This window comes from Stegodyphus dumicola, chromosome 4 (assembly GCF_044657685.1).
Source record: "Stegodyphus dumicola isolate Sdum_Otavi_A_Nest chromosome 4, ASM4465768v1".
Lineage (NCBI taxonomy): Eukaryota > Metazoa > Arthropoda > Arachnida > Araneae > Eresidae > Stegodyphus > Stegodyphus dumicola.
The window spans coordinates 221,733,309-221,761,103 of record NC_140771.1 but is presented as its reverse complement, the minus strand read 5'-3'; the positions used below and the strand labels follow the sequence as shown (position 1 = coordinate 221,761,103).

Sequence of the window (27,795 nt, the reverse complement as noted above, 5' to 3'; positions counted from 1 at the left end):
TTATGTAGATTTCAAATGGCTTGGTTTCGTCAGTGATTATAGATATTACTTGAGAATCATCTGATCTTTTCAAAGAGATTCAGTAGCTCATTATATGAGGTATAACGTACAGTTTGGCATTTGTTTTGATAATAAAATGTATATTTACTAGCTAGGATTATTTACTAAACAACTGATTCTATTCATTTCAAATGATGTTAGAAAATTTTTTTTATTAATTGCACTATTGCATCAAATAGTCCTAAAAACATCACTTATTAAAACCATTTTAAATTGCGTTAGTTAGATATGTGGTTAAAAAAATGATTTTATTAGCCCAAACGCCGTTAACCCAGAAGGGCTATTAATTTCGTTTTGGCATTTTGCGTCAATTCACTATAAACAGCGAATCACGTTTCAAATTGTTGCCACCAAATATTATCGCCCTGTGTTATATTTAAAGAAATTAAATAATGAAAAATCTGCATAATTGTGTGTATGTTTCATGTATTGTGATAAACAACGGTACCTAGAGCGATCAGTTTGATGATGATAGTATTCTTTCCCCAAACTAGAGCCACCAAATTTTGAATAACGTAATCTTCCAACGAAAATGGGCATCTGTAAGCCCTAATTTGGAATTTGTTTATTATCGTTTTCACATTTTGTAACGCTTTAACGAATTTTTTATTAACAAACTCAACGATTTCAAAGCGAGCAATGGCAAAGCATTTTTATCTCCAACTCGCGAGACTGTGTATCGGAAATTCTAAAGCTATACTCATTTTAAAATTATTTTACGATATTGCTGGTGAATTGAACATAACATTAAAAAACCGTCCCTTTGGGCGTAATGTAAAATCTGAAAGCTTTCATACTTTTTTTTGTTATGTATTTTTTTTATTTAGTTCTTATTGCGTATGGTTTGTTCCGAATTGAACATGGAATGAATTTTAAACGTATTTTTAATTTATTTTAATTCATTTTGCATCACGATATGGTAAACAACGCCTTATATGCAGCGGCGTCATTGCAAAATAAAAATACGTAGGTAGATCTAAACGTTTCTCACCTGGTATTCTTTTAAAAGAAATAGAGGAAATTTGAATCATTTGTTTTCAGTGTAATCTTTCTTTGTCCTCAAAATGTTTCATAACTGCTTTTTTAACGCCATCATTATCCCTGAATCGCTTACCACGACGATCAGGTTTCAGTTTAGGGGGGGATAATAATAATAATAATAATAATCACATAGAGCTAAATCTGGGTTGTGGGATTTGTCAGACTCCTTATCCCACACTGCTTCAGTGCATCTTTAACAATAACAGCTGAATGCACGAGAGCATTATCATAAAAAAAAAAAAAAAAAAAAAAAAAAAAAAAAAAAAAAAAAAAGATGAACTCTGCAGCTCAATATTCTACGCTTTTTCTCTATAATTTCACTGCGCAAATTCCGCAAAAGGCTTGCATAATATTCCGCATTGATAGCTGTGTTCGTTTCTTTAAACCATGTGGAAGATCCTTTGACAGTTCTAAAAAATGAAGGCCATTGTCTTTTTGTCGATCCTGCATCTTTGCTTTCTTTGGAGATGCTTCATCTGGTTTTTTCACTCCAATGATGCCCTCTTCTTATAAAGGATCACGGTAAAGAAACTGTTTAACCATCAGTTATCATCGACTCTAAAACGGTTCTCTAATTTGCACTGTAAAGATGCAAAGCAAATGAACACGCTACTGTTTCTGAACTGATGAATGAAATCGGAATACTCAGTTTTCCGGAGACTTTGTACGTATGAAGATGTTCATATAGAGCTCTCAGTTATTTTAGGTTTTAGTTATTTTAGGTCTCAGTTATTTTAGGTATTTTAGGTTATTTTAGGTTGATCCAGTTTTACTATTATCTATTTTATCTATTTTTAATGCCTTATCGATTGATATTTCCTGCTGGATTATGAGTAACATTTTCTAGTGTCAGTGCCTAAGCTCCAGTGATCGATGTCTAATGTCTAGCCATCAATGATCGACCTTTACGACAATCATGATCTGTGGATTCTCGCCCCATGCAAAATTGTTTTACCCATTCTTTCACTGTAGAATAAGAAGCAAATGAATCCTCATACAACATGATTCAAGCATTGTTTTATTTATTTGGATTAAAACCTTATTTAATCGTTTTGGAATAAAAACTAGCCATTTCGTTCAGTAAACAATGGGAAAAAAAAAAAAAAAAAAAAAAAAAAAAACGCAGATGATTTCACTCACGAAATTTTCAATTTTTAGCCCAAAAGGGTAATTTATCCAAAAGGGCTATTAATTTCGTTTTGGCATTTTGCGTTGAAAATTTTAAAAGGCTGTATCACTTTTCACATTGTTGCCGCCAAATATTAGAGTCCTGTATTATATTAAAAAAAATTAAATAATGAAGAATCTGCATGAATATATGTCTGTTTCTTGCACTGTAAAATCACAACGGTACTTAGAGACATCAAATTTTGAATAACGTATTCCTCCACTCCAGTATGGGCATCCGGAAGGCCAAATTTAGAATTTGTTTTATTATCGATTTCATATTTTGTAAACATTTAAAGGATCTTTTATTAACAAACTGATTTCAAAGCGAGCAATGGCAACACTACACGGGAAAGGTTAAAAAAAAAACAAAATTATCTACAGCGCGCGAGACTGTGTATCGGAAATTCTAAAGACATGATCATTTTAAAATTATTTTGTGATATTGCTGTTGAACTGAATTTTATGGTTTAGGTCCAAAGAACATGATATTTGATAAATAAAGGTAACACACAAAACGTTAAAAAAAGCCCGTTTGTGCATGGTACTATAAAATCTGAAAGCTTTCAGATTTTTTTTTAAAAAATTTATTACTTCCACTACATGTCTGCAAGAGGAACGAATTGAGAGCAATATTTATTGAGAACAATTTTTTGTACGTGAGGAAGGCACTTCTTTATTATCTCATTAAGTATCAATACTGCAATTATTTCTATTTCTGAAATATGTTTGCATAAAAAAAGAAGAAAAGAAATGGTACTGCAGATAATAATGTCATTTTAGGTAAAATAAACCAAAATATGCCTGATTAAATAACAAAGTTTTATTAAATATTACTAAAAAACCTTTTTATATGGTGTCCAAGTAGCATTATTTCATTCAAACCTAAATCTAGCATAAGTTTTACATCTAATTTTAGCATTTTGAACAGAAAATGTTTGCATATATCAGTCAAAAAATAGTCTAAATAAAATAGATCATGATGCTTGACAAAAATTAAGTGTGGACACATCGACTACTTCCCTAAATAGTTCAGTATTTCTCATAAGGTAATTAAATTCCAGCGTTGAAAAGCATTAGTTGATGTGTTCTCCAGGGAGACCATATCACAGCAAACTTAAATCATTAACATTGGTTCTCTTAGGGGGTTTCACTATACCTAAATGATATCTCATTTACGTGTTCAATAAAAACATCCCTTAGAAGTTCACACTTTTTTGGCATGTTTCCATCATCCAGATCATCCCTTAGAAAATACATGGAATAATAGTTACAAAATAATTTTGTGTATTTACTGAATTCGAATTTGCCAGCGGTATCTCCTGTATCACCCCCTCCCTACAAAAATAACATTTTCATCAAGTCATCTCATAGTTCAGAAGCCAACAAAATGATTATTTATATATGTTTACTTCTCAAGAAATTTGGAAGCCTCAAGAGTATATGGAAATAAACAGTATCGCTATATCTGAAGTTACATTTTTACTTATAATATACTTTTTTATGTTTAAGCACACTTTTTTTTCCTCCTGATGTTTTCTTTTTTTTTTTTTTTTTTTTTTTTTTTTGAGGGAGAGGCCAGCATCAATACCACTCATTTTCCAAGGAAAGCGGATTTAATTGGTTAATCCAACATTTTATTGCATTTATTACTTTTGCAGATTTTTTCCCAGAATATGGCTACCTCTAACAACATTCAAAATCTCTCTTCAAGGTTAAAAGTTTTCAGAATATTTCAGAATAGCAGCTCGCTAGCAGTTTCGTGGAGGAAAAAAATGATCAATAAAATATTAAAAAAAAAAATTAAGAACGAAAAAAACTATAACGTAAGACTTACAGTATTTATTTATTTTCATAGATTTGGTAGTTAAAGAGAATTATTATGATACCTTTTATTATTTAGATTTTTGTCATTATTCTGACTCAAGAGTCTAAATTATTAGTAATTTTCCTTCTTTATTTCTCGTCTCATAATAAAATTGTGATTCCTATCATTTTTTAACTTTCACTCACACTAAGACCTATTTCTGTGGCTGAGCTGATAAATACAGGGTGGTCCAAAATACATCTACCATTTTTTAAGAACAACAGAAAGACAATGATTGCTTTTAGTAACTTTATGTACGCTGCGAAAAAAAGGGGGGGGCACAAATCTATATCTCCCGTTCTACTGGGCCGATTGATGAAAACTAAATTGCATTTTTCATTTCTCGAAAGCGCGACTTAGGATACATATTAGATTTACATATAACACTGTTCTAATATAGGTATTTTGACACAAAATCGAGCTTTCTCTGATATGACCATGCCAATTTTTCGCCTATTTCGATTCTACGACTCAAATTATGCCTAAATATTAAATTTTCTAAAATTCAGTGTAACATTTATGGAGAAATTTTAAAATTTATCTTGGCGCATTTTTTTCAGTTTGCGCCAGAAATAATTCACTTGGCAAACTTCTTAATTTATAGCAATCTATTTTCCTTTCCTTTTTTTTCATCGCAAACAAGCGGAAAAAGTCATCGTTCATTATTTCAAATAATTTTAACAAAGTTCGTAAACCACAACTGGCGTTATTATCGCTGATGACAAATATGCCAAATTTCAAAACGTGTCAATATGTAAATTCATTCATATCCTATTTCCATATGTACACTGTTATTTCATTTTTTTTCCTATTTTCATAGGAAATTTTGAATAAAAAAAATTAAAATTTTTTGCAGGTATACTTAGAAGTACATCTACTTTAAGATGATGGTAAAACTTTTATAGGTTATAATTCAAAATGTTTTTTTTTTGAAAAATTTATAAAAATTATTTAAAAATACAAATTTTAAAAATAAATCATAAAAAAATGGGTGACCTTTATTTGGAATGAACCTAAGTTTCGAGTTCTGGAAGAAGGAATCGAATAAGTTTAATAAAAAAAGAGATATTAATAAATATATATCAAATTCAATTAACATTGAAGATTTAAAATTTTGAGAGCTAGTGCAATTTTTACAAAACTTGGCAGTTAAACTTGGTTACAACTATATATATAAATTTAATATATATCCTAAGTCGCGCTTTCGAGACATGAAAAACGCAAGTTGAATTTCGTCAAATGGCCCAGTAGAACAGAGATATAGAATTGTCCATTTTGTGTGTGTGTGTTCAGTGTATCTGTGAAATAACAGTGTACATATAGGAATATAATGCAATACCGTAATAATGAACAATACAGATATCAGTGAACTTTGAAAATAAAGTCTTTGACATGTCCTTCCTTTGCTTGGATGCATTGTTAGAGTCAATGTAGGAAGGCGTCCACGACGCATTTAAACTTACCCTGCGAAACAGGAATACCTCACGGCTGATAGCAGTCTTCGATTCGACAGTCTCCCGCAAATGATGTTATGTGCCAAGACTGTCTTCCAGGTACTCTCAGAGGATGTAGTTAGTTGATGTCTTAGAGGAGGAGTCAAATCTGGAAAGCGGGATGTGTAAATAAATCGCCAAAGCGGAAATCAGACGATTTGGAAATGTCTGTTGCGGCACTATGGGTGCAGTCAGCACCACCTCGAGCACCACCTGGTTAGTTCTAGGGGGTGTTGGTGCAGTTCAGATTTTTCAACTCGCTTGGCTATGGGAAAAAATGATTTTGAAGATGGGTTGGCTAAGTCAATTGTCTCCGTTTCCCCTGAGCTCATGTAAACCACTGAGCTAATGGAGAGTCTTAACAGTCTTAACAGCCCTTAAGGGGGTTGGTTTTCAGAGGGCACGAACAAAAATGTTCTCACAAGTGACAACCAAATACAGTTTGCTTTCAATTACGAGTATATTTATTTATACAAAGCGCCACACACGTACTAATCGCTCGTTTATGCAATTATGAATTATGCATATTACGTTAGGTTATAAATGATACTCATAAATGCGTTATTGTTGATATTTATATAAATTATTAAGAAGCACATTGTTTTCAAAAAGTTGACATTTTTGCCTCTGTTTAGCAGTGTATTGCTAAATTTTGAAAATTAAAAATTAAAATAAAAGTAAAAATTATTCAGAAGTAGACATGTTGTTTACATGTATATGCGACGCTAATTTAATTCTATGCAGATAATTTGATTTTAGATGAGTGCTTGACTAGGGAAGACAACAATTATTTTTTTAAGTATGGGCCAAAGTGGGGAAAGACGAGATATAGCTCATGATTGAAGATTTCAGATAGTAAAAGATGACGGGAACATTTGAAGAAACACAGTTCACTTAATAATCGGAATATATCTTTATTAACTTGTTGATTATTCTATTTAGGCACAACACAATGTGGGCAATCTGCACCCCACAATATTAATTATGACACATTTTTATTCAGTTTAGAAAATTTCACTTCTAATTTAGATTTAAAGCATCAGGAAATGCATATATATATATATATAAAGAAAGAAATTTAGAAACCAATTTTTCACAAAGACTAAAAATTGAAATTTAAAAAAAAATAAATGTTAAAAGTAAAATTAAAATAAACATCACAAGAAAAACCAAAAATAAACAAAGTAAAAAATATTCATTGCGCGATTGAGAACGGTTTGATTCATTCATTTAGTTAGTTGAAATATCATGTAGGCTTTACATGACTTACGAGACATAAATTTACCAAATACGAGCGTCTAAACATGTACTTTTAGCATATGAAAAGGAGCGGCATCTGTTAGACAATGAAAACATTACGGAGAAAGATTCAGCATTGAGGTTTCTCACCCTTTCTCGAGAATTGAAAAAAAAAAAAAAAAATCTGAAATGTTTTAGATTTTAAATTACGTCCAAAGGGGCGTTTTTTAACATTTTGTGCGTTACCTTTCTTTATTAAATATCATGTTCCTCGCACTTAAACCATAAGATCCAGTGCAACAGCAATATCGCAAAATAGTTTTAAAACGAGCATATCTTTAGAATTTCCGATACAGAGACTCACGCGCTGGAGATAAAAATGTTTTTTCTGCACAACGTTGCCATTGCTCGCTTTGAAATCCTTGAGTTTGTTAATCAAAAATTCGTCAAAGTTTTAAAAAATAGGAAATCGATCATAAAACAAATTTCAAATTTCAAATTTGGTCTTCCACATGCTCATATTCGTTGGAGGATTACGTTATTCAAAATTCGATGACTCTATGTACCGTTGTTTTATCACAATACGAGAAATATACATACATTTATGCAGATTTTTCATTATTTAATTTCTTCAAATATAATGCAGGACTCTAACATTTTGTGGCAACAGTTTGAAAAGTGAACCGACATTTATGAGTCGACGCAAAATGCCAAAACGAAACTAATAGTCCTTCGGGATTCAAATCCCTTTGGACTAAAAAAAAAAAAAAGAAATTCTATCTTTCCAGCATAATCTTATTTACTTTATCTTGCGTGATATTACTTCCGCTATTTTTCCACGTAAATACTTACTCATTCTTAAGCTGGTGTAAGCAGAAGCAAAAGCTATTTTTTCCTATCTATTCAAGAATTTTTTACTTGAGATTTTCTTTTCATCTTCCGCTTGCTTGTCGGTTCTGCGTAGCTTTATAGATTTCAGAGCAGTTGTAGTTATCATTATATTCGTTCTGTTTCACTTCTAACCCAGAACTTTAACTCCTTTTCACTCCACAAACCTCAATGAATTTACATGCATGTCAGAATATATTTAAGAGAAAATATGAAGGTTTTGGTATTACATTACGTTCAAGATTCACAACGGTTGTGTGAAACCCGAGGATAGGAAAAGAGGAGGTAAAATAGGCGTTTTCCTAAAAGTTTGGTGTGGTTCCGAATTAGCTGCGAATACAAAATTTATTTCGAAAGATAGTAGTTACAACTTTTATGCAGTTACAACTTTATGTGACGGTAGCGAATTTTATGTGATAGTAGTTACGACTTTTATGTGAAATAATTAATTTACCCCCATTAAGTTTTCTCATAAATATTTTCCTAAAATCAGCACCTTTAATACATAATTTACTGTTGTGCAAGCATTTCCCAGTGGCTAAGTGGTTAAATCCGCTGAAAACTGGTACTTAAACATGGGTTCGAAACTAGGGGAATGAGTTGGCTGCATGGTAGGTTTTTAAAGTTTTCTTCATGTGCAAAGTGAATACGAGCCAGTTTCCCTTAGAAAGTCCTCCACGAAGTCATCCCTCCCGTTGGGCACCTAGCCCTAAAGGCTTTGCCGTAATCACTTAAACAAAAAACAAACGAGCCAGTTAGTTACCTTCAGTAAGTCCTTCACATAGGCATCCTTTCTGTTAGGCAGATAACCCTTCTATGCTTTGTGTCCACACGAGGATGCTCTCGACGTAGTTGACGCAACTTTTTTGACGCCGGCGTAAATTCGCGTGACGCAGAAGACGTAAAACTGAGTACGCTCCTGTTCAGCTTTTTCGCCCGCGACGCGCGCGTATAGCCAATAGCCGACCGAGTTCTTATCACGTGTCATAATCAGAAAACCTTCTTGCTTACTCGTTTCAATATGGCGTCAGAACCACACAGAGATGAGTTTTTGCTTAGAAATATCATAACTGTATACAGCAATAAAATTATCAGCATAGTTCACGCCATCTTCACATTTCTCAAACTGTATATATTGATATAAATTTAAAATTCTGATTAAAGGAGAAAACTGTATATTTATAAAGCAATGATCCGACCAGTATATCCATATGCTTCACCTATTTATAACACCGTAAGTACTAGGAACCTAAATAAATTACAGTTTCTACGAAATCAAAGTTTCTGCCTTACAAAATTCTCCTTAATTATTATAAATATTGGCTACATCATGTGTAATAAAAAGCTCTATAAATATTCCAATATTAAATACACCAAAAACTAACTTCAGCAATATAACAACTTCTAAAATAAAGCAGTTGACTATGAAAGAGTATTCAATAAAATACAATTACAAAATTTTGGAGGAAAGTTACAACTTGTATCATACAGCAATCATTTATTGAAGTTTAATTAAATTACCTTTGCAACGACTTCTACTTGTTACATTATTTTTCACAATCACTGCTTTCACAGATAGCTGAGTGATCAGCGCGCTGCTTTGCAAATGGAAAAGTGGCGAGTTCGAACCTCACCCGTAAACAGTATATAATTCAATTAGCTTTTCTCATTTTGAAACGTGTTTCTTATATTTAATCATGAATCATTATATTCTTATTTTAGCTATTATTATTGTTTTCATTTCTTATTTTATTAATTATTATTATTGTTTTTAATTTAGTTTAAAAATGTGCATTGCAAATAGAAATCCTTATGTAATAATATATCTGCATCTCTTTATCATATATCATCTACACTGACTACCAATAAGTATTTGGACACCTGGGATAGAAACGAAAAACTAACTTCAATAGTAAATCAATAGTTGGTAGAGCCTCCACGAGAGGTCATTACAGCGTGGACCCTCCGGGGCATACTTTCCACAAGTATTGTATGACAGCTAGTGGCATTTTCTTCCGCTCGGCTTGGAGAAGACATAGAAGTTCCTTCACTGATTTTGCACGGGTAATGTACCCCTGAATTCGGCGATGCAACTCGTCCCAGAGGTTCTCGATAGGGTTCAGGTCTGGACTCTGGGCAGGCCAGTCCATTCGATGAACTCCATTGGCACCATACCAAGGTTAACTTGGTTAACGTCGAAACATGACAACTGGCATTGTCGTCCTGAAAGTAACAGGGGTCCAACCCGTAAAACTGCCACAACGTAGGAAGCACGTTGTCATCCAAAATAGTGCAGTAGGCATCGGAGTTGAGCTTACCATGAATGGGGACCAAGGTTCCCAGCCCATACCAGGAGAAACACCCCCAGACGATAATTCCACCTCCGCCGAACTTGACTGTTGGCACAATGTATTCTGGCAAAAGACGTTCTCCAGGTAGACGCCAGACCCAGCCCCTGCCATCCGAACGGTAAAGGGTGAACCTTGATTCGTCACTCCAAAGAACCGTTTCCACTGATCTACGGTCCAATTTCGATGTTCTTTGCACCACATTAACCGAGCAGCGCGTTTGGACTTTGTGATCAAAGGCTTATGGGCAGCAGCACGACCATGAAAACCAAGCAGATGGGCTTCCTTACGGATGGTATTCATTGAAACAATACTCCCGGATGCCTGTTGAAACTCCTCGCGGATGAGGGCCATCGGTTGGGTGCGGTTCTTCCGAATTTCTCTGGACAGCACTCGTCGGTCTCTATCTCCCAGTTTTGTCGGTCTGCCGACTCGGGGCACATTCCGACAATCACCGCTCACCTTTCACTTCTTAATCACCATAGGCCACTGTCGATTTTGGGCACTTCAGATCGCTAGATATGTCCCTTAAGGACCGGCCACATTTGTGATACCCGATAATTATACCTTTCTCGAAATCGGAGAGCTCCGAACTGCAAGGCATGTTGCATGCGACTAAAGCCGATGCTGTTTCCTACACGATATATACCGGCGGAGTCCGTGACGAACCTTAGGACCGCAGATATCGTCATTTGCATGGCTGTCCAAATACTTATTGGTAGTCAGTGTATAAATTCTCTCTTTATTTTTACTTTATTGCATATTTTATCATGCACATAATTTCTCATAAACTGTACAAAGTTTGAACCTTATTCTAAATCAAAAATAAATAAAAAGAAAAACAAAAGACCAAGGGAGGGGGAGTTTAAAAAATATGAAGTTGATTTTATTACATGGCGGATGGTGTATATAAAGATAATTAAGTAATTTAATTCTCTTTATATACTGTATTCGAAACCAATTTTATAAATCCTAATTTTCATACAATATAGAATCTGCAAGTATGTCAAACTGGCCGATACTCATCCTGAAGTAATTAAAAAACAAGTAATATACAAAAAAAAAAAAAGTCAATTCCTACTTAGGTCCACAAAGAAAAATTAAAAAATACAAATAAATAAATAAATAAATAAATAAAAATACAAAACAGAATTTTTTTTAATTAAAAATTTTAATATGTGGAAAAGCTGTATTAACATCAAGTGTCTTTGACTACAAGTTTGAAAAATTGTATTTGAACTTGAGTGGATGAATAAAAAGCATTTTATGTACTGAAAATTTGAACAAGATATAGGGAGAGTGTGAGCTAATAGTAGGAATTTAATAATTCCGCATATTCATTTCGCAAACGAGGCAGTAAAAAAAAAAAAAAAAAAAAAAAAAAAAAAAAAAAAAAACTTGCCATTTTTTGCGGTTTTACCTCTGCTTAATAATTGCACTTAATAATAAAGTTTCAGCTATAAAAAAAAAATCATCTGATTCGGACAACTTGCCGCAAACATACAGAAGCACAGCAAAGTAATAAGATACAGCTCTGTTGACTCTATATTACAACGTCACGTGATTTTTGCGCAAAATAATTCTATTGGTTAAACGCACTCTTCGCAAGCGTACTCGTTTGGACGCTTTTACGCTGGTAACGTAAAAGCGCGTTCGTTAGCTACGTTTCGAGCGTACTCGTGTGGACGGGCCTTAATTAGCAAATTAAGCAGAATTAATAATTCAGAAATTCCTTGAAATTTGGCACCAATATGAATTAATAACATCAGTTCATTTTTCACCTTGTAGTACAGTTTCACATTGTTATAAAAAACCTCCTTTGGGTATGCTTCTAATTGTCAAATGACATGTTGTAAAGTTTCTAGTGCGAAGTTCAAGAAGTTAGAATTCCTATCTCCCCTCCCCCCCCCAAAAAAAATCTGAAAGCTTTCAGATTTTATGTTACTCTCAAAAGGGCGTTTTTTTAACCTTTTGTATGTTACTTTTATTTATTAAATATCATATTCTCCGCACTTAAACTATAAAATTCAGTTCAGCAGCAGTATCACAAAATATTTACATATCTTTAATAAAAATTACATATCTTTAGAATTTCCGATACAGTCTCGCGCGATGGAGATAAAAATGTGTATTTTTCATACAGTGTTACCATTGCTCGCTTTGAAATCGTTGAGTTTGTTAATCAAAAATTCGTTAAAGTTTTACAAAATTTGAAATATATAATAAAACAAATTCGAAATTCAAAATTCGGGATTCCAATTGCCCATGTTCGATTGGGGGCTACGTTGTTCAAAATATGATGGTTTTAGGTACCGTTGTTTTTTCACAATGCGAGAAACATTCATGCAATTTCTTCATTATTCATTTTCTTTAAATATAATACACGGCGATAATATTTGGTGGCAACAGTTTGAAAAGTGAATGAACACAGAAAATGAAATGAGGCAAAATGCCGTCGTGAAATTAATAGCAGTTTGGGCTAAAAAAAAAGCTAAGCTAGCTGATAATGTTCAATTTTAGAATATTCTCAATTTAGTACGTGTGGGTTACGTATTAAGAGGAATATAAGGGGGGGAGGCGATAATTATGCTAACTGTTTTCCCCTTCAGAATAGTTTTGCAGAAAAAAGCCAAATATTTTCCTATGCAATGTATTAATTAGTTAAATAAGACTATTTAACTACTCAGATTTATCATACTTTGCGTAACAACTTATCACGCTTAGGTATAAAAGTACTGACAAATGCAAATTATGTCGCTTTCGCTGCAGTCATTTACAAAGTTATTAAAAAAGGGCATATAGGACGTAATGATACTCTAATTTCACTTATCTTTCATTTCCAGCAAATTAGATTGTAATATAGTGCAGTAAAGAGAGCTGTAAGATTTTCTATTGGGCGTCGTCATAACTTTCACAAAGTTGCAGCGCAACATAAAATAAATTTCAGCATCAAATTTATCTAACAGCACAAGTTTTTCTCAGTGCGGTACCTTTTTGCTCTAAGGTAAATGCTGAAACAGAATGGAGTTTTCGTATCGTATTTGTAGAGTAAGAAAAGGTTACAGTTTGTTTTTTAAGAATTTGATAGCATAAGTTTTTGCTTACCCACAATTCAAAAGCTGAGTAACTAAGACATCAGCAAAGTGTGAATTTAGTGAAACTCGTATATCTAAAAGATGTTAACAGCAAGTTGCATTTTAATTACCTTGCATGGGCACAGAATTTCACTACAGGCGCTTGCAAAAGGTATTATGATTTTTACATCGTTGTACGAAGTAAAGGATACACTGTAATCACAAAAAATTCCGGGTACCATATTTCAATGAAAATATGCATTTTGACCGTTACCGAATGCAATTTAACGATGTTTTTGCATGACATCTGTACGTAAGTACAGAATAAAAGATTCTTTTTCCCCCAAACGAATTATAAAACTGATTTAAAATGGATTCAGAAGAGGAATTTTTTTTGTGGTGTCTGTACATACGTACTACGTATGCATATATATCGCAAATCATTTCAAGTAACTTAAAACATTCGCTTATCCCATCTGTTGCGAATTGTGCCAGATTATATGCTCTTCCCAAAATTCATAAAAGTGGTATTCCTTTCAGCCCCATTGTATGAAATTTAGGTACTGCCTCGTATCCATTAGCTAAATATTTAGTTTCTAGATTTTCAACTCTATTAGACAATAACATTTACACCATAAAAAATTCAATAGAGTTTGTAAAAAAGGTTAAAAACATTTCCCCTAGTAATTTACTCATGGTTTCTTTTGATGTAATAAAGTTTTTTCAACAATGAATTCTATTGATCTTGCTATTCTGTTCACTTTTGAACTTGAGACTTGCAATTCTCTTCCGTTTCTCGACAGTTTGGTCACACGTAACACATCCAACTTCAGTACTACGGTTTACCGTAAACCTTCATCGGTTTGTCTTCCACCACACTTTAAATCATGTCATCCGACTAAACAAAAGTTAGCTTCATTTTATTCCTATGTTTTCCGTGCTCTTCAAGTTTGCTCCTTCAAACTAGCCCTTGATGAAGAACTAAATTATTTAAAAGCAATAGCTATTGACAGGGGCTTTTCACCCAACATTATTAATCAAGCAGTTAAAAAATTCTCATCTCAACACACTAAAAGGCACACTCTTGTTTTAGGAGATTATAAAAATTCTGTTGTCATTCCCTTCTTTCCATTAATTAGCTATAAAGTTGCACATATTTTGCAGAAATTTAACTTTCGGGTCGTTTATCCTCCCATCAGAAAAATTCCGAGTTCCATACTCAAGGACCCCATTCCGGATATGAATTCCTGGGGTATTTATAGGATTCCTTGCTAGTGGGGTTTAATTTACATTGGCCAATCTAAGAGAGCCTTAAAATTTCGCGTCAAGGAACATGAGGCATAAGTTAGAAAAAAGGAAACACAGAAGTCTTCTGTTGCTCAACATTGTTGGTCCGAAAATCACACTTTCAATTTTTTTGCTGCCAAAATTATTCAAAAAACATCTTCCATTGGAGAACTGGATTTTCTAGAGGCATTTCACATTCATAAAAATCTTTCTGTTTTAGAAAACGATCCTAATTCCAATCCAAATTTGCCTTCGGCCTTTAAAGAAATTATGTTTTAGTTCTGGTTTCACCAACAGATGGCGCCACTTGCTTATTCTTGTCCAGGCTTTCTTATATTATTTAATCATTATTTCCTATCTTGTTCATTTGCGGTTTTGCAGCTGAGGATGGTGGTTCGGTAAAACCATCGAAACTAGTCCTGTGAAAATTTTGTAAATATAACGCTGATTTTTGTTGTTTGACTTCTGAATTAACATTTTAATTATTAGTAGAAAATATTGAAGTAAGTATGTCCATAATTTCTTTAAAGTTTCAAATTACTGCAGAGAAATTTTCCGTTTAAGCCCTTGAATTTAATTTAAATAAAATTTTGGGTATTATTTTCAATTAAAACATAAATATAAACACTAAAACTCTCGATTTTTCAATCCCTTGAGATTCACGAATCTCAAGGGATTGAAAAATTGAGAGTTCGTATTAAATAAACTTCGTGTTAACCAGGTACTCAAATTTTATTTTTGGAATAACATTTTCTACACCTTAGTCTTTTGTAGTACATAGTTACATAAGTTCTATACTATACTATGCATGTCGTCATAGAACTGTAACTTGAAAAAATGCGCTCACAGATATTTTTTTTTTTTTTTTTTTTTTTTTTTTTTTTTTTCGAAAAATTGCTGTATGTAGTGATATCTCAGACGGGAACGAAAATGCCTGGCAACTTCACGGTCAACTGTACTTATGGCTTCTGTAAAACTAGCAGTTAGGTTTGAAGTAGCAGCCAAACATTCTACAGTGTTCAAGGTGCATAACATCTCCTAACGGGTGGACCATGGAGGTAGGAAGTAAGAAGGAGTCGCCCTAAACAAGTTTCTCCGTACCCTGCTCTGAAGCACCGGCGATCCCTACGTGGTGACCAAAACATTGGGTCATTTACCATTGAGTTCTATGGGATTTGACGCGTTCGGGTGGAAATATTTTGTAATTACGTCGCAAATATACATATTGTTACGAATTTGGTATTTAAAAAGCTAATGTTAGTTCAATTATAAATTAAATGGTTTTATTTCTCGCGCAGTGCAGCGCGTGACGAATATTAAAAGAAAGCTAAGCCGGAAAAATTAAAAATACAAGAGTGCGTGCGTTGAATAAATAAATATCTCTTTTTGATTTCGAGAAAGTGCTGGAAAATTCTAGCGCGTGATTTTAAAATCTTATAAAAGGAGGAAAACATCTCAGTTTGTAGTAGTTGCTTAATTTATTGTTGTTTAGAAAACTGCTCTTGTTGATTGTAGCGAATTCGCGGATTAGCGTTCTTTAGCTGTTTTGAATTACGTTCTATTGGACATTTGAGTAGTTAAAAGACAACTACTGTGAGATATTGTAATACTGCATGATAATTTGAGAAAATTTAAGCATTTTTGTTGTGATAATAATAAATTTTTGTTCATTTTTCATCGGACTTGTGCATTCATTTCATAACGAACCCGTACGCACGCAACAATTTTTGGTGTCAGGAGTGGGGTTTGAATGCCAATCACAAGAGCGATGGAAGAGCAGTTAAGACAGCTGATGTCAGCCTTTGCTGCATTTAAGGAAGAAATGAAATTGGGCAGGAATCCGTTAAGGAAGAAATGAAATTGGGTCAGGAATCCGTTAAGGAAGAAATGAAATTGGGCCAAGATTCCGTTAAAGGAGAGATGAGATCCGTTAAAAAGGAAATGGAAGCCGTTCACGAAAAGTTGAAAGCTGGTCAAGTAACTTTTAAAGAAGACATAAAAGCTGTACAAGAAAAGATTGAAGCAGGTCAAGACGAAATGAAAAGAGAAATAACCTGCGTAATAGAAAATAAATTTGAGGCTATGGAAGACAGAATAGGAGCTGTCGAAAATAAAGTCGGGCAAATTGAAGAAAAGGTTTCTTCTGTCAAAGATGAAATAGAAGATAGAGTGTCGGCTGTGGAGCAACGAGTCGAAGGAAGAGTTTCGGCCTTCCAACAACAAATTGAAGAAAGAGTTTCTGCCGTCGAACAACAAATTGATGATAGGGTTTCTGCTGCCGTCGCCAAAGAAGTTGACAGCCTAAAGAAGTGCATAGCGACGGTAGGAAACAATTCTGAAGGTTTCAAATTTTTATCGATGCCTGCTCGTTCCGTTCTGAAACTATCTACATGAAACAATTCTGAAGGTTTCAAATTTTTATCGATGCCTGCTCGTTCCGTTCTGAAACTATCTACATATGATGGGAAGACCTCCTGGCAGGTGTATAGGACACAATTTTCTATCGTTGCGGATGCGAATGGATAGGATTCCCAAGCTAAGGCCTGTCATCTCGCCGCTTCTCTGAGAGCAGACGCTTCCCGAAAATCAAAGGCTAGGTTTCGAAGCTCTATCCGGCGCTTTGGAGCTGCGCTTCGGCGAGAAATGTTTAAAAGACTACAGCAGGCTCCAATTAAAATCTCGTCAACAGAAGCTCACCGAAACGCTTCAGGAGCTCGCCACGGATGTTGAAAGGCTGTCACATCACGCCTTTTCGGAGTGCCCGACAGAAACAAGGGAAATCCTGTCCCTGCAATATTTCATAGATGGCATCCGGGACCCTGAAATACAGAAAGCACTGCGAATGGCGGATGTTAAAGATCTGAAAAGCGCTTTAGTGTATGCCATGAAATTTGAGGCAGCCCAGCAAGCCACCCGTCGAGACCGCCATCCAGTCAGAGCTGCTCAAGTCCAGGAGCCAGGGGATCAAGTGACTGCTCGTCTAGACGATTTAACTAGACAACTGAACGCCTTGAGACAGAATATTGGTGACAAGAAACCGACCGTAAAGTGCTGGAACTGCGGTGCTGAAGGACACATACGACGAAACTGCAGAACACCCCAGGGCACGGATGCTAAGACCGCTCCTAACAAACAGCAGGGAAACTAATTAGTGGCCATCTCGCGGGGCGGAGGTTGCCAGATCATGAAAAGCCCCAGTTTAAAGCGCTTCAGATTTCTGCAGTAAGAGGCGGCAGTAATGGACTTTTCATAATAGGACATATTAATGGAGTTCCCTGCAATATGACGATAGATACAGGAGCCAACGTTACCATCATCCGAAAAGATTTGGCTCAACAACTGAGAAGCAAACTTATCTGGACGCCGCCCTGCGTTACCCTACAGACTGTGTCCGGTGAGAAGATCAACATCGATGGAAAAGTAAATGCTAACATCACGTTTGGAAGTGCCGCTTACCATCACACGGCATATGTAGCAGAGATCACTGATTCTTGCATACTCGGATTGGACTTTCTAAGGAAATACAATTTTTCCTTGGACTTTAAAAATAACGAATTACATTCTACATCTGAGGACATAGCGTTATTTGGAGTCAATGATGAAGTTAAATCTGTCCATAAAATCATAGCACAAGACAATATCACAATACCGGAAAGAACAGAAATTTTACTTCCTGGATCCATAGCCGAAAACAGAAATTTCCGCTACGGCATCATAGAATATCCCAATAACTGTAATAGCCCAAAAGGAGTACTAGTAGCCTCAACACTCGTCGACCTATCCAGAACGGTTATCCCGGTGAGAGTCGCCAATGTAACTGAGAAGGGGAGAATTATTAAGAAAGGTGAAGTGGTTGCAGCATGTACTCCAGTAACCACCGTTGAAAGAAAGAGTAACATCCAAGAATCCGTGTCCTCAGAGAGAATTACATCGGAGTTATTGCAGAATGCGCAATTAAACGATAAAGAGAGGAATGCTGCCGATCGCGTCATTAAAGATCTTCAAGTTGTTTTCTCCCGCTCGTCTTCTGACGTGGGTCGAACTAGTTTGACACAACATAGAATAGATACCGGCGATCATCCCCCGATCAAGCAACATCCAAGACGTCTACCGTTTGCTAAACAGGAAGAGGTGCGAACACTGTTAAACGATATGGAAGAAAGCGATGTCATCGAGCCTTCAGTAAGTCCATGGGCATCTCCCATCGTCCTAGTCAGAAAGAAAGACGGCTCAACAAGATTTTGCGTCGACTATCGCCGGTTGAATGAGGTTACGAAGAAAGACAGTTACCCTCTTCCTAGAATTGACGACATTCTAGACACTCTTTCTGGAAGCAAGTGGTTCTCAACACTTGATTTAAAGAGTGGGTATTGGCAGGTAGAAAGACAGCCTGAAGACCGAGAAAAGACGGCATTTACTACGGGACAAGGGCTTTGGCAATTCAAGGTGATGCCGTTTGGACTGTGTAATGCGCCGGCAACATTCGAACGTCTTATGGAAACTGTTTTGAAAGGCCTTTCCTACAAAGCCTGCCTCATATACCTGGACGGCATCATCATCGTCGGAAAGAGTTTTAAAGAACATTTAGAGAATCTTAGAAAGGTGCTTCAGAAACTGAAAGAAGCCAATCTGAAGCTGAGTCCCGCTAAATGCAAATTGTTCCGAAAGGAAGTGACTTACCTGGGACATGTCATCTCTGCAGAAGGTGTGCGCACGGATCCTGAAAAGGTATCAGCCGTTAAATCCTGGAAACGTCCCGAAAATGTCCATCAGCTGAGAAGCTTCCTAGGGCTTTGCACCTACTATAGGAAATTCGTGAAGGACTTTTCTTCCATCGCAAGACCCCTACACAAGCTGACAGAGAGCAACCAGAAGTTCTTGTGGACAAAAGAATGCGAGGATGCATTTAACAACTTAAAGGAGGCTTTAACATCTGCTCCAATCCTGACGTATCCTCAGCTTGACAGACCATTTATTCTCGACACCGACGCGAGTAATGAAAGTTTTGGTGCTGTTTTGTCCCAAGAAATAGACGGCCAAGAACGTGTAGTGGCATACAGCAAGTGCCTGTCTAAACCGGAGAGGAATTATTGTGTCACCAGGAAAGAGTTGCTCGCCATAGTCAAAGCTGTAGAACAGTTCCATCACTATCTATTCGGCAGAAAATTCCTGCTCCGCACCGATCATGCGTCATTGACCTGGCTTTTAAATTTCAAGAATCCTGAGGGTCAAATAGCAAGGTGGATACAGAGACACCAAGAATATGACATCACTATCCGTCATCGTAAGGGATCATCACACGGAAACGCCGACGCCCTGTCTAGGAGACCTTGCCAAGAAAGCTGCCGATATTGTTCCAGGGTGGAAGCGAAATACGAGCTGCTGACTCCGGTCGCAAGACAAATTACAACATCAACATCGGCTGATCGAGAACCGTGGAGTGATGATGAAGTCAGGAAAGACCAGCTGGAAGACCGCGACATTAAACCCATAATTGATTTAATGGAGTCATCAAACAGAAAACCTACCTAGCAGGAGATTTCTATCTGTAGTCCTACAACCAAACAATATTGGGCACTCTGGGATTCACTTCACATTCGAAACGGCGTCTTATACCGGAAATTCGAATCGGATGATGGGAAGACGTTCCGATGGCAACTTATACTTCCAAGATCCCGCATTCCTGATGTCCTTAAAGATTTACATAGCACCCCTACTGGAGGTCACTTTGGAATAATGAAGACCTTGCAGAGAGTTCGTGAGCGCTTTTAATGCAATAATGCAAAGGATGACGTGCAAAAGTGGTGCCGATCTTGCGATGCCTGTGCAGGTCGGAAAGGACCGAGGAGACGCAGCCGAGGCAAGCTGCAACGTTACAACGTAGGGGCGCCTTTTGAACGTATCGCCTTTGACATCCTGGGACCTCTGCCACGAACTGCTGATGGCAACAAATACATACTCGTTGTCATTGATTACTTCACCAAGTGGCCTGAAGCTTATCCTATTCCTGATCAAGAGGCTGTCACAGTAACTGAGGTAATGATACAGCACTGGATTTCCAGGTTCGGAGTGCCTCTTCAGTTACATTCCGATCAGGGAAGGAATTTTGCCTCGGCAGTAATCAAAGAACTATGCAAACTACTCGCCATTGACAAAACTCAAACGACGCCATTGCATCCCCAGTCGGACGGCATGGTAGAGAGGTTCAATCGAACCATCCTTAATAACCTCTCATTAGTGGTTTCCAGAAACCAACAGGACTGGGACAAGAAATTACCACTCTTTTTACTGGCTTACCGCAGTGCTGTCCACGAGACTACCGGCTATTCTCTATCACAGATGCTCTTCGGTCGTGATCTTCGTCTGCCTTGTGATCTATTGTTTGGCCGCCCTCCGGATGCTCCTTCATCGTCTGAGGAATATATTCAAGATCTCCAGGCCCGGTTTGAAGTGATGCACAACTTTGCACGAGAGCGAGTCAACTTGGCGACGGAGAAGATGAAGACCCGCTACGACACAAGAGCTACTGAACATCGATTCCACGAAGGAGACAAGGTGTGGTTGTGGAATCCGACTCGACGGAAAGGACTTTGTCCGAAATTACAGTCACCTTGGGATGGCCTGTATACAGTCCTAAAAAGACTGAATGACGTCGTGTTTCGGATTCGTAAGTCTTCGAACTCTAAACCTAAAGTCGTTCATTACGACAGGTTAGCTCATTACTATGGCCATAGTACGTAATGTAAATAATTGTAAATAGTATCACACCATGGTCCTTTTTGTTTATAAATGTGTATTTGATTTGATTTGTATTTAGTATTTGATTTGCATTTAGTATTTGATTTGTATTTAGTATTTGATTTGTATTTAGTATTTGTTTTGTATTTAGTATTTGATAGCATTTGATTTGTTTAAGTTAGTTATTGCATTTATTGTTTATATTGTTTGATATTGTAATGTAATGTTTATGCCTCAGTTGCATTTATGCCACAGTTGTAAGTTTAGCTTCCTGTCCAGGGATTGTACTGCCCGGGACGTGCAGTCCTTGGGAAGGGGGCAGTGTTACGAATTTGGTATTTAAAAAGCTAATGTTAGTTCAATTATAAATTAAATGGTTTTATTTCTCGCGCAGTGCAGCGCGTGACGAATATTAAAAGAAAGCTAAGCCGGAAAAATTAAAAATACAAGAGCGCGTGCGTTGAATAAATAAATATCTCTTTTTGATTTCGAGAAAGTGCTGGAAAATTCTAGCGAGTGATTTTAAAATCTTATAAAAGGAGGAAAACATCTCAGTTTGTAGTAGTTGCTTAATTTATTGTTGTTTAGAAAACTGCTCTTGTTGATTGTAGCGAATTCGCGGATTAGCGTTCTTTAGCTGTTTTGAATTACGTTCTATTGGACATTTGAGTAGTTAAAAGATAACTACTGTGAGATATTGTAATACTGCATGATAATTTGAGAAAATTTAAGCATTTTTGTTGTGATAATAATAAATTTTTGTTCATTTTTCATCGGACTTGTGCATTCATTTCATAACGAACCCGTACGCACGCAACAATGTAAATGTATATATTTTCTTTTCTACAACACTTCAGAGTCCTAAGTATGTGAAAACAACATATTTTTAAACAACATTTCATTCTGAACGGAATTAAATGCTATACTTTTCGCAGGACAGTTTTCTCAGAATGGTTTAATTTGAATGAAATATTTTCACAAGTTTTCGTTAATTACATTAGAAAAAAAAATTAAGGTAATTCGATTTTATTCGGTTAAGGTACAAAAATTAAGATCAAAGTTTATTGTATTATTAATATTAAAATTATGCGTCTGAGATATCACTACATACAGGAATTTCTTTTCTATTTATAGAGCTTCTTCCTAAAATACTTTCTTAAATATGACATGATTTTTTGGCTTCTTTTAAATCGAAAAATGTAAGTCAATTTATAATTAATGCTCTATTCGGTTCATTTTAAATTAGAGAATTATTAGGAATTAGCGAAATACTTTAAATAGTACTTGACTTTCTCTGAACATTTCTGAAAGGGAATAAAATAATTTTTAGTCCAAAGGGATTTGAATCCCGAAGGACTATTAGTTTCGTTTCGGCATTTTGCGTCGGACTCATATGTCGGTTCACTTTTCAAACTGTTGCCACAAAATGTTAGAGTCCTGCATTATATTTGAAGAAATTAAATAATGAAAACTCTGCATAAATGTATGTATATTTCTCGTATTGTGATAAAACAACGGTATATAGAGTCATCGAATTTTGAATAACGTAATCCTCCAACGAATATGAGCATGTGGAAGACCAAATTTGAAATTTGAAATTTGTTTTATGATCGATTTCCTATTTTTTAAAACTTTGACGAATTTTTGATTAACAAACTCAAGGATTTCAAAGCGAGCAATGGCAACGTTGTGCAGAAAAAACATTTTTATCTCCAGCGCGTGAGTCTCTGTATCGGAAATTCTAAAGATATGCTCGTTTTAAAACTATTTTGCGATATTGCTGTTGCACTGGATCTTATGGTTTAAGTGCGAGGAACATGATATTTAATAAAGAAAGGTAACACACAAAATGTTAAAAAACGCCCCTTTGGACGTAATTTAAAATCTGAAACATTTCAGATTTTTTTTTTTTTTTTTTTTTTTTTTTTTTTTAAGTATTATTTAAAACTTGTAACTGAGTTATTATAAAATGTAAAGGGAATAATTCTTTTAATTATACTTATCAGATTTTTTTTTACCCTTCATTTGAACAATACATATTCGAAAACTCTTTATTACGTTCTTAAATGCGCATCTTATAGCATTTGCTTTACAATACCTTTTAACAGATTGCTTTACAATACGAACAATTCTTACTTAAATAGTTTTATAACGTATTTGTCAACAGGATTTCAATTTATGTTTGCAATTCAATGTTAAGGTTATTATATATTTAGATAACATTTATAATCATTATAAATTAGATACATTTAATCATTAGATTTCTTCACAGTACTTTCACAGTTGTTTATAAGTGAATAAATTCTTTATTTCAAATACATTTATAAATAATTTAATGAATATTTAAGTATTTTGTCAAAGGCAGATACATGCTTTTTGCAAGCACATGCATAAATACCCGTACATATTTCCTATTTATCATTTCCGGCATGTTCAAATCTTTAATTTCTGTGCATTCACTATATTTTTCGTGTAAAGTAATTTACACTAATTTAGCATACACCCGAAAGTTTTACATAAAAAATATATATGAATATAATTTGAATGAAAATTATAAGTATTATTTTTAATACCCACTCAAAGGTCAGTTTTTCTTCAAAATTCCTCCACGATGGCATCTCTCTCTTTAGGCAGATAGCCCTTGCATGCGTTACTCTATTTAATAAAAACTTAATCTGACCTATGTGCCTAATTACAAATATTTCAACATACATAATTTTATATTTACATTTAGCCATCAAGTTTCAAACTTTTCAAATCTTCTAGAAAATAAATTTTGGCAGATCTCTTTTAGCAGTTTTCTTAAAATCTATATTTTTGTAGTGCAACTGCTTAGAATTTTATAAAACAAATTCATAATCAAAATCGCTGTTGTTAGTTATCGAAAAATAACCAAGATGTGATTTTTGCGTAAATGTCAGTAAACTATACAAATTGCTATTATCTATCACACTATGAATGTTTCTTTCATGCGAGAGTGTCCCTTTTTCGATTTCTATGGAACTGTCGTGTGTCGAAATACTATCAGAATCTTGTCAAGCGAGCTTCTGAATGTAAACAAAGAACACCCCGCCTGGTGACCCAAGCTTCAAAGCAGTGCTTCACTTCTAGCGCGGAATGGCCCCTCCTCCCTTTCATACCTCCATGGGGTGGACAGAGTGATATTGTCTTCGTCAGTTTCTTCTGATGACATTTATTGCACCTCAGACACAACTGCTTGTACGTAAGATTCCAATGTAGCACACATGGCAACATCGTCATCTGCATTAACAAATTCCTCAAAACTAACACCAGGGTTCGCAACGTCTTGTAGACTATTAAATTCGTCAGGCGAAGTGGTATCGGCGTCACCATTAACATCGTCAACAGGATTAACCACTTTTGTGTCTCCAGGGTCTGCTAAAACAGTTCTGTATGTGTTGCGATGATAGTGTTGCGCTCTACGGGTTCGTGGATTTGGAATAATTGATGACAACACTTGATGAAGAATCAAAACACAATTTATTCGTCAGTATTATACAGGAGAGTTCTAAAGGTACCTTTACAATTGTAAAAAAACTACGACAAACACGCTGAAACAAGCAGCAACACAGCCTTCAGGCTACAACGGTGAAGATAGTTTCATGGCAAAGAACTAAAGTACAGCTACCAACTCGATTCGGTTGCTCTCGAGCTAATCTCTGAACTCAACATTATCTTCTACTCCACATGCAGACAGGATATATATAGCTTTTAACCTACCTTCGAGAACACTCGAGGAAACCGCTAAGAATGCGTTATAGAGTATTCTCACTCCGTCTATGGCATATCGCCAATTCTGTCGCCAAATGGGAGATTTCTGGCAAAATCTGGCAAACCTGCCTTTCATTGCCACTTTCTGGCAACCCTAACGACTGTTTGCGGAAAAGCTCTGCAGTAGGGCATTCCGTAACAATAAGCATTACAGCTCTTGCAAGTCGCTTGCGATAAGACTACAATAAGGCTTTGATCCAAAGGCTGAAGACGACTTTTTGCATCGACTTGTACATTGGTTAAGTTCAGATCATGTTTGTTATGGACTGAACGCCTACCCAGTGTCATAACAGGTTTTCTTAAACGGGAAGGAACATTTCTAAACGCAGCACTAGCAGAGAAACAACAGGAAAGAAATATAAAAAGTTTTGAATGTTGGTGTTAAATGACTAAAATCTTAAATAACAGAATGGACTTTCGCGTTAACCGAAATTCCCGTTAATCGATAAAAAACTTCCTATAGGATCCTAGAATACATCGCTGCCGAGGCCGAAATTTTTTTTCGTGTTAACTGAGTATTCGCCTTAAGCGAGTTGGTGTTAAGTGGTCTTTATTGTATCAACCTAAAAGAGAAAACTTCCTTGCACTTTCAAGAAAATATCTGCGTTTATATTGTTTTTCCTAGTGATCATAGGGAAGAAGAAAAATAAACTTGACTAGTGAACAATGTATTTAACTCAAAGCGGCAATTTGGCCAGATGGGATATTAATTTCGTTTTGGCATTTTGCGTTGGTTCACTATAAACGGCGTTTCACTTTTTAAATTGTTGCCACCAAATATTAGAGCACTGCATTATATTTAAAGAAATTAAATAATCAAGAATCTGCATGAAGGTATGTATGTTTCTCGCATTGCGTAAAAACAACGGTATCTAGAAACATCAAATTTTGAATAACGTAGTCCTTCACTCGAATATGGGCATCTGGAAGCCAAAATTTCGAATTTGGAAGTTGTTTTATTACCTATTTCATATTTTGTAAAACTTTGAATAATTTTTGACTAGCAAGCTCAACGATTTCAAAGCGAGCAATGGCAACACTTACGGGGAAAAAATTATCTCCAACGCGCGGGACTGTGTATCGGAAATCCTAAAGCTCTTTTTAAATATTTTGTGATATTGTTGCTGTTGAATTGAATTTTATGGTTTAAGTGCGAAGAACATGATATTTATTAAATAAATGTAACACACAAAACGCTAAAAAAAATGCCGGTTTGGGCATAATATAAAATCTGAAGGCTTTAAGTGTTTTTCACTTTTTTTTAATAATAATTTCTGGAATTACTCAAATTTATTTTCTACTTTTCGGTCTCACCTTTGATTTCTAAGAGCTAATTATGCATGTATCGGATTAAATTTTTAAATTACTATTTAATAAATACACAATAATAAGAAAATAAATAAGGGCGATATTAAGAACATATAATATTTTTTAAAAAGGAATTTTTTGCGTCAGACAGTTATCTATGCTCTCTTTTTTCGAATAACGTTACAGAAGGTTACATTACATTACTAATCATTCACACGGTCTCGCGTAATGTCTGTTGTCAGGGCTGCTGCCATTCTTTGGCCATAAAATCCTTAATTTACATTTTATATTATTGTATTACATAGCTTAAAGTTGTAACAAACTGAGAGATTTCAAAATAATATACGTATTTTTTTTTATAATTTTTAACTTTATTATTTTATTATGTCTTTATTGTTACTTTATTATGTCTTCTAAATTATATTATATAAATGTAAACAATAATGAGCTACTTCAACAAAATCTCCTCAGTGAAAGTAATTTAAAAATACTTATTACCATACTATTTATTAAATTAAAGCAATATGCTTCTTAACAATTAATATAATTCTGAATAATAAAGTATGTCTAAATATTATTGATAATAATAGATGAAACTGATAACTGTTTATAGAATTTCTAATTGATATTTGTTTATAAATTTTTGGTACGTATTGAACAGACTCTTTTTTTTTTTTTTTTTTTTTTTTTTTTTTTGCTACTTTTAACGACCTTTAAAATTTATCAACCATTGTCAAAAGGAAATCTTTTCCTTTGAATTGTAACGTAAGCCTAGCTCTGTAATTTTGAATTACTTTTAGATAAAATATTATGTATAAATATATATAGAGAGAGAGGCAAATCATTTTAAAATACTGCAAAAATTGTAAAATCGTGTACTATTTTGATTTATCCCTATATTTTCAAAGCCCAACCATTTTACCGCTTCTTGATCATTCAAGTTTTCCCACTGCATATGACGTGCATCATAAATCTCCGATGCAGGAGCACTTTAAAAAAGAAAATACTAAAAGCACATATATGCTTTGCGTAAAGGAAATGTTTCAGTTGGGAATTTTTTTTTAAAAAATAGAGGAAAAATGAGGGGGAGGGGAAGAACTTGCTTTCAAATTTCACATTTTGAATAAAAAAAAACTGCTTTCATCTACTTGTTACAACCTTAGTTGCGGGTAAGTATAAAAAAATGAAGCTAGAGAAATAAATGAAAAAAAGAATCGAAGTTTTCCCATTTGCAACGGTTTTACAGAACTCGCTCGAGTAGAGATGTCTTATCTTGCTTTTCCAGAAATCGTTTGGCGTTCGAAAGTAGGGCAGTAGGCTACGTGGCAAATGTTTCCCGATGCCATTACAAGAGCTGTTTATTGATTATAAAATAAACCTTCCATCTTTTGTATTCAAACCAAGTCGCATTTCACTAATTAGGTGGATGATGTTAAAAATATAGATATGTGATTAAATCTGTTGAATAAATTTGGATAAATAGTTTATTGTTC

At 35.0% G+C, this 27,795-nt stretch overlaps 1 protein-coding gene and 1 long non-coding RNA gene across 6 annotated transcripts in view; one reads left to right on the top strand and one right to left on the bottom strand.

Annotated features, from left to right (window-relative positions):
- LOC146997826 (uncharacterized) overlaps nt 1-8,717 on the bottom strand; it is a 42,468-nt gene extending 33,751 nt beyond the window's left edge. Inside the window, exon 1 of one of the 2 annotated variants that reach the window (XR_015040887.1) lies at nt 8,519-8,717. This is a non-coding gene — a long non-coding RNA (uncharacterized LOC146997826). Of the gene's footprint in view, nt 1-5,598; nt 5,761-8,518 lie in introns of those variants that run through there. The other variant, XR_015040886.1, reaches the window with a different exon arrangement.
- Nucleotides 1-27,795, top strand: part of LOC118181966 (sprouty-related, EVH1 domain-containing protein 2-like) — a 339,980-nt gene that overhangs the window by 125,556 nt on the left and 186,629 nt on the right. The gene's annotated exons all lie outside the window — the stretch shown is intronic.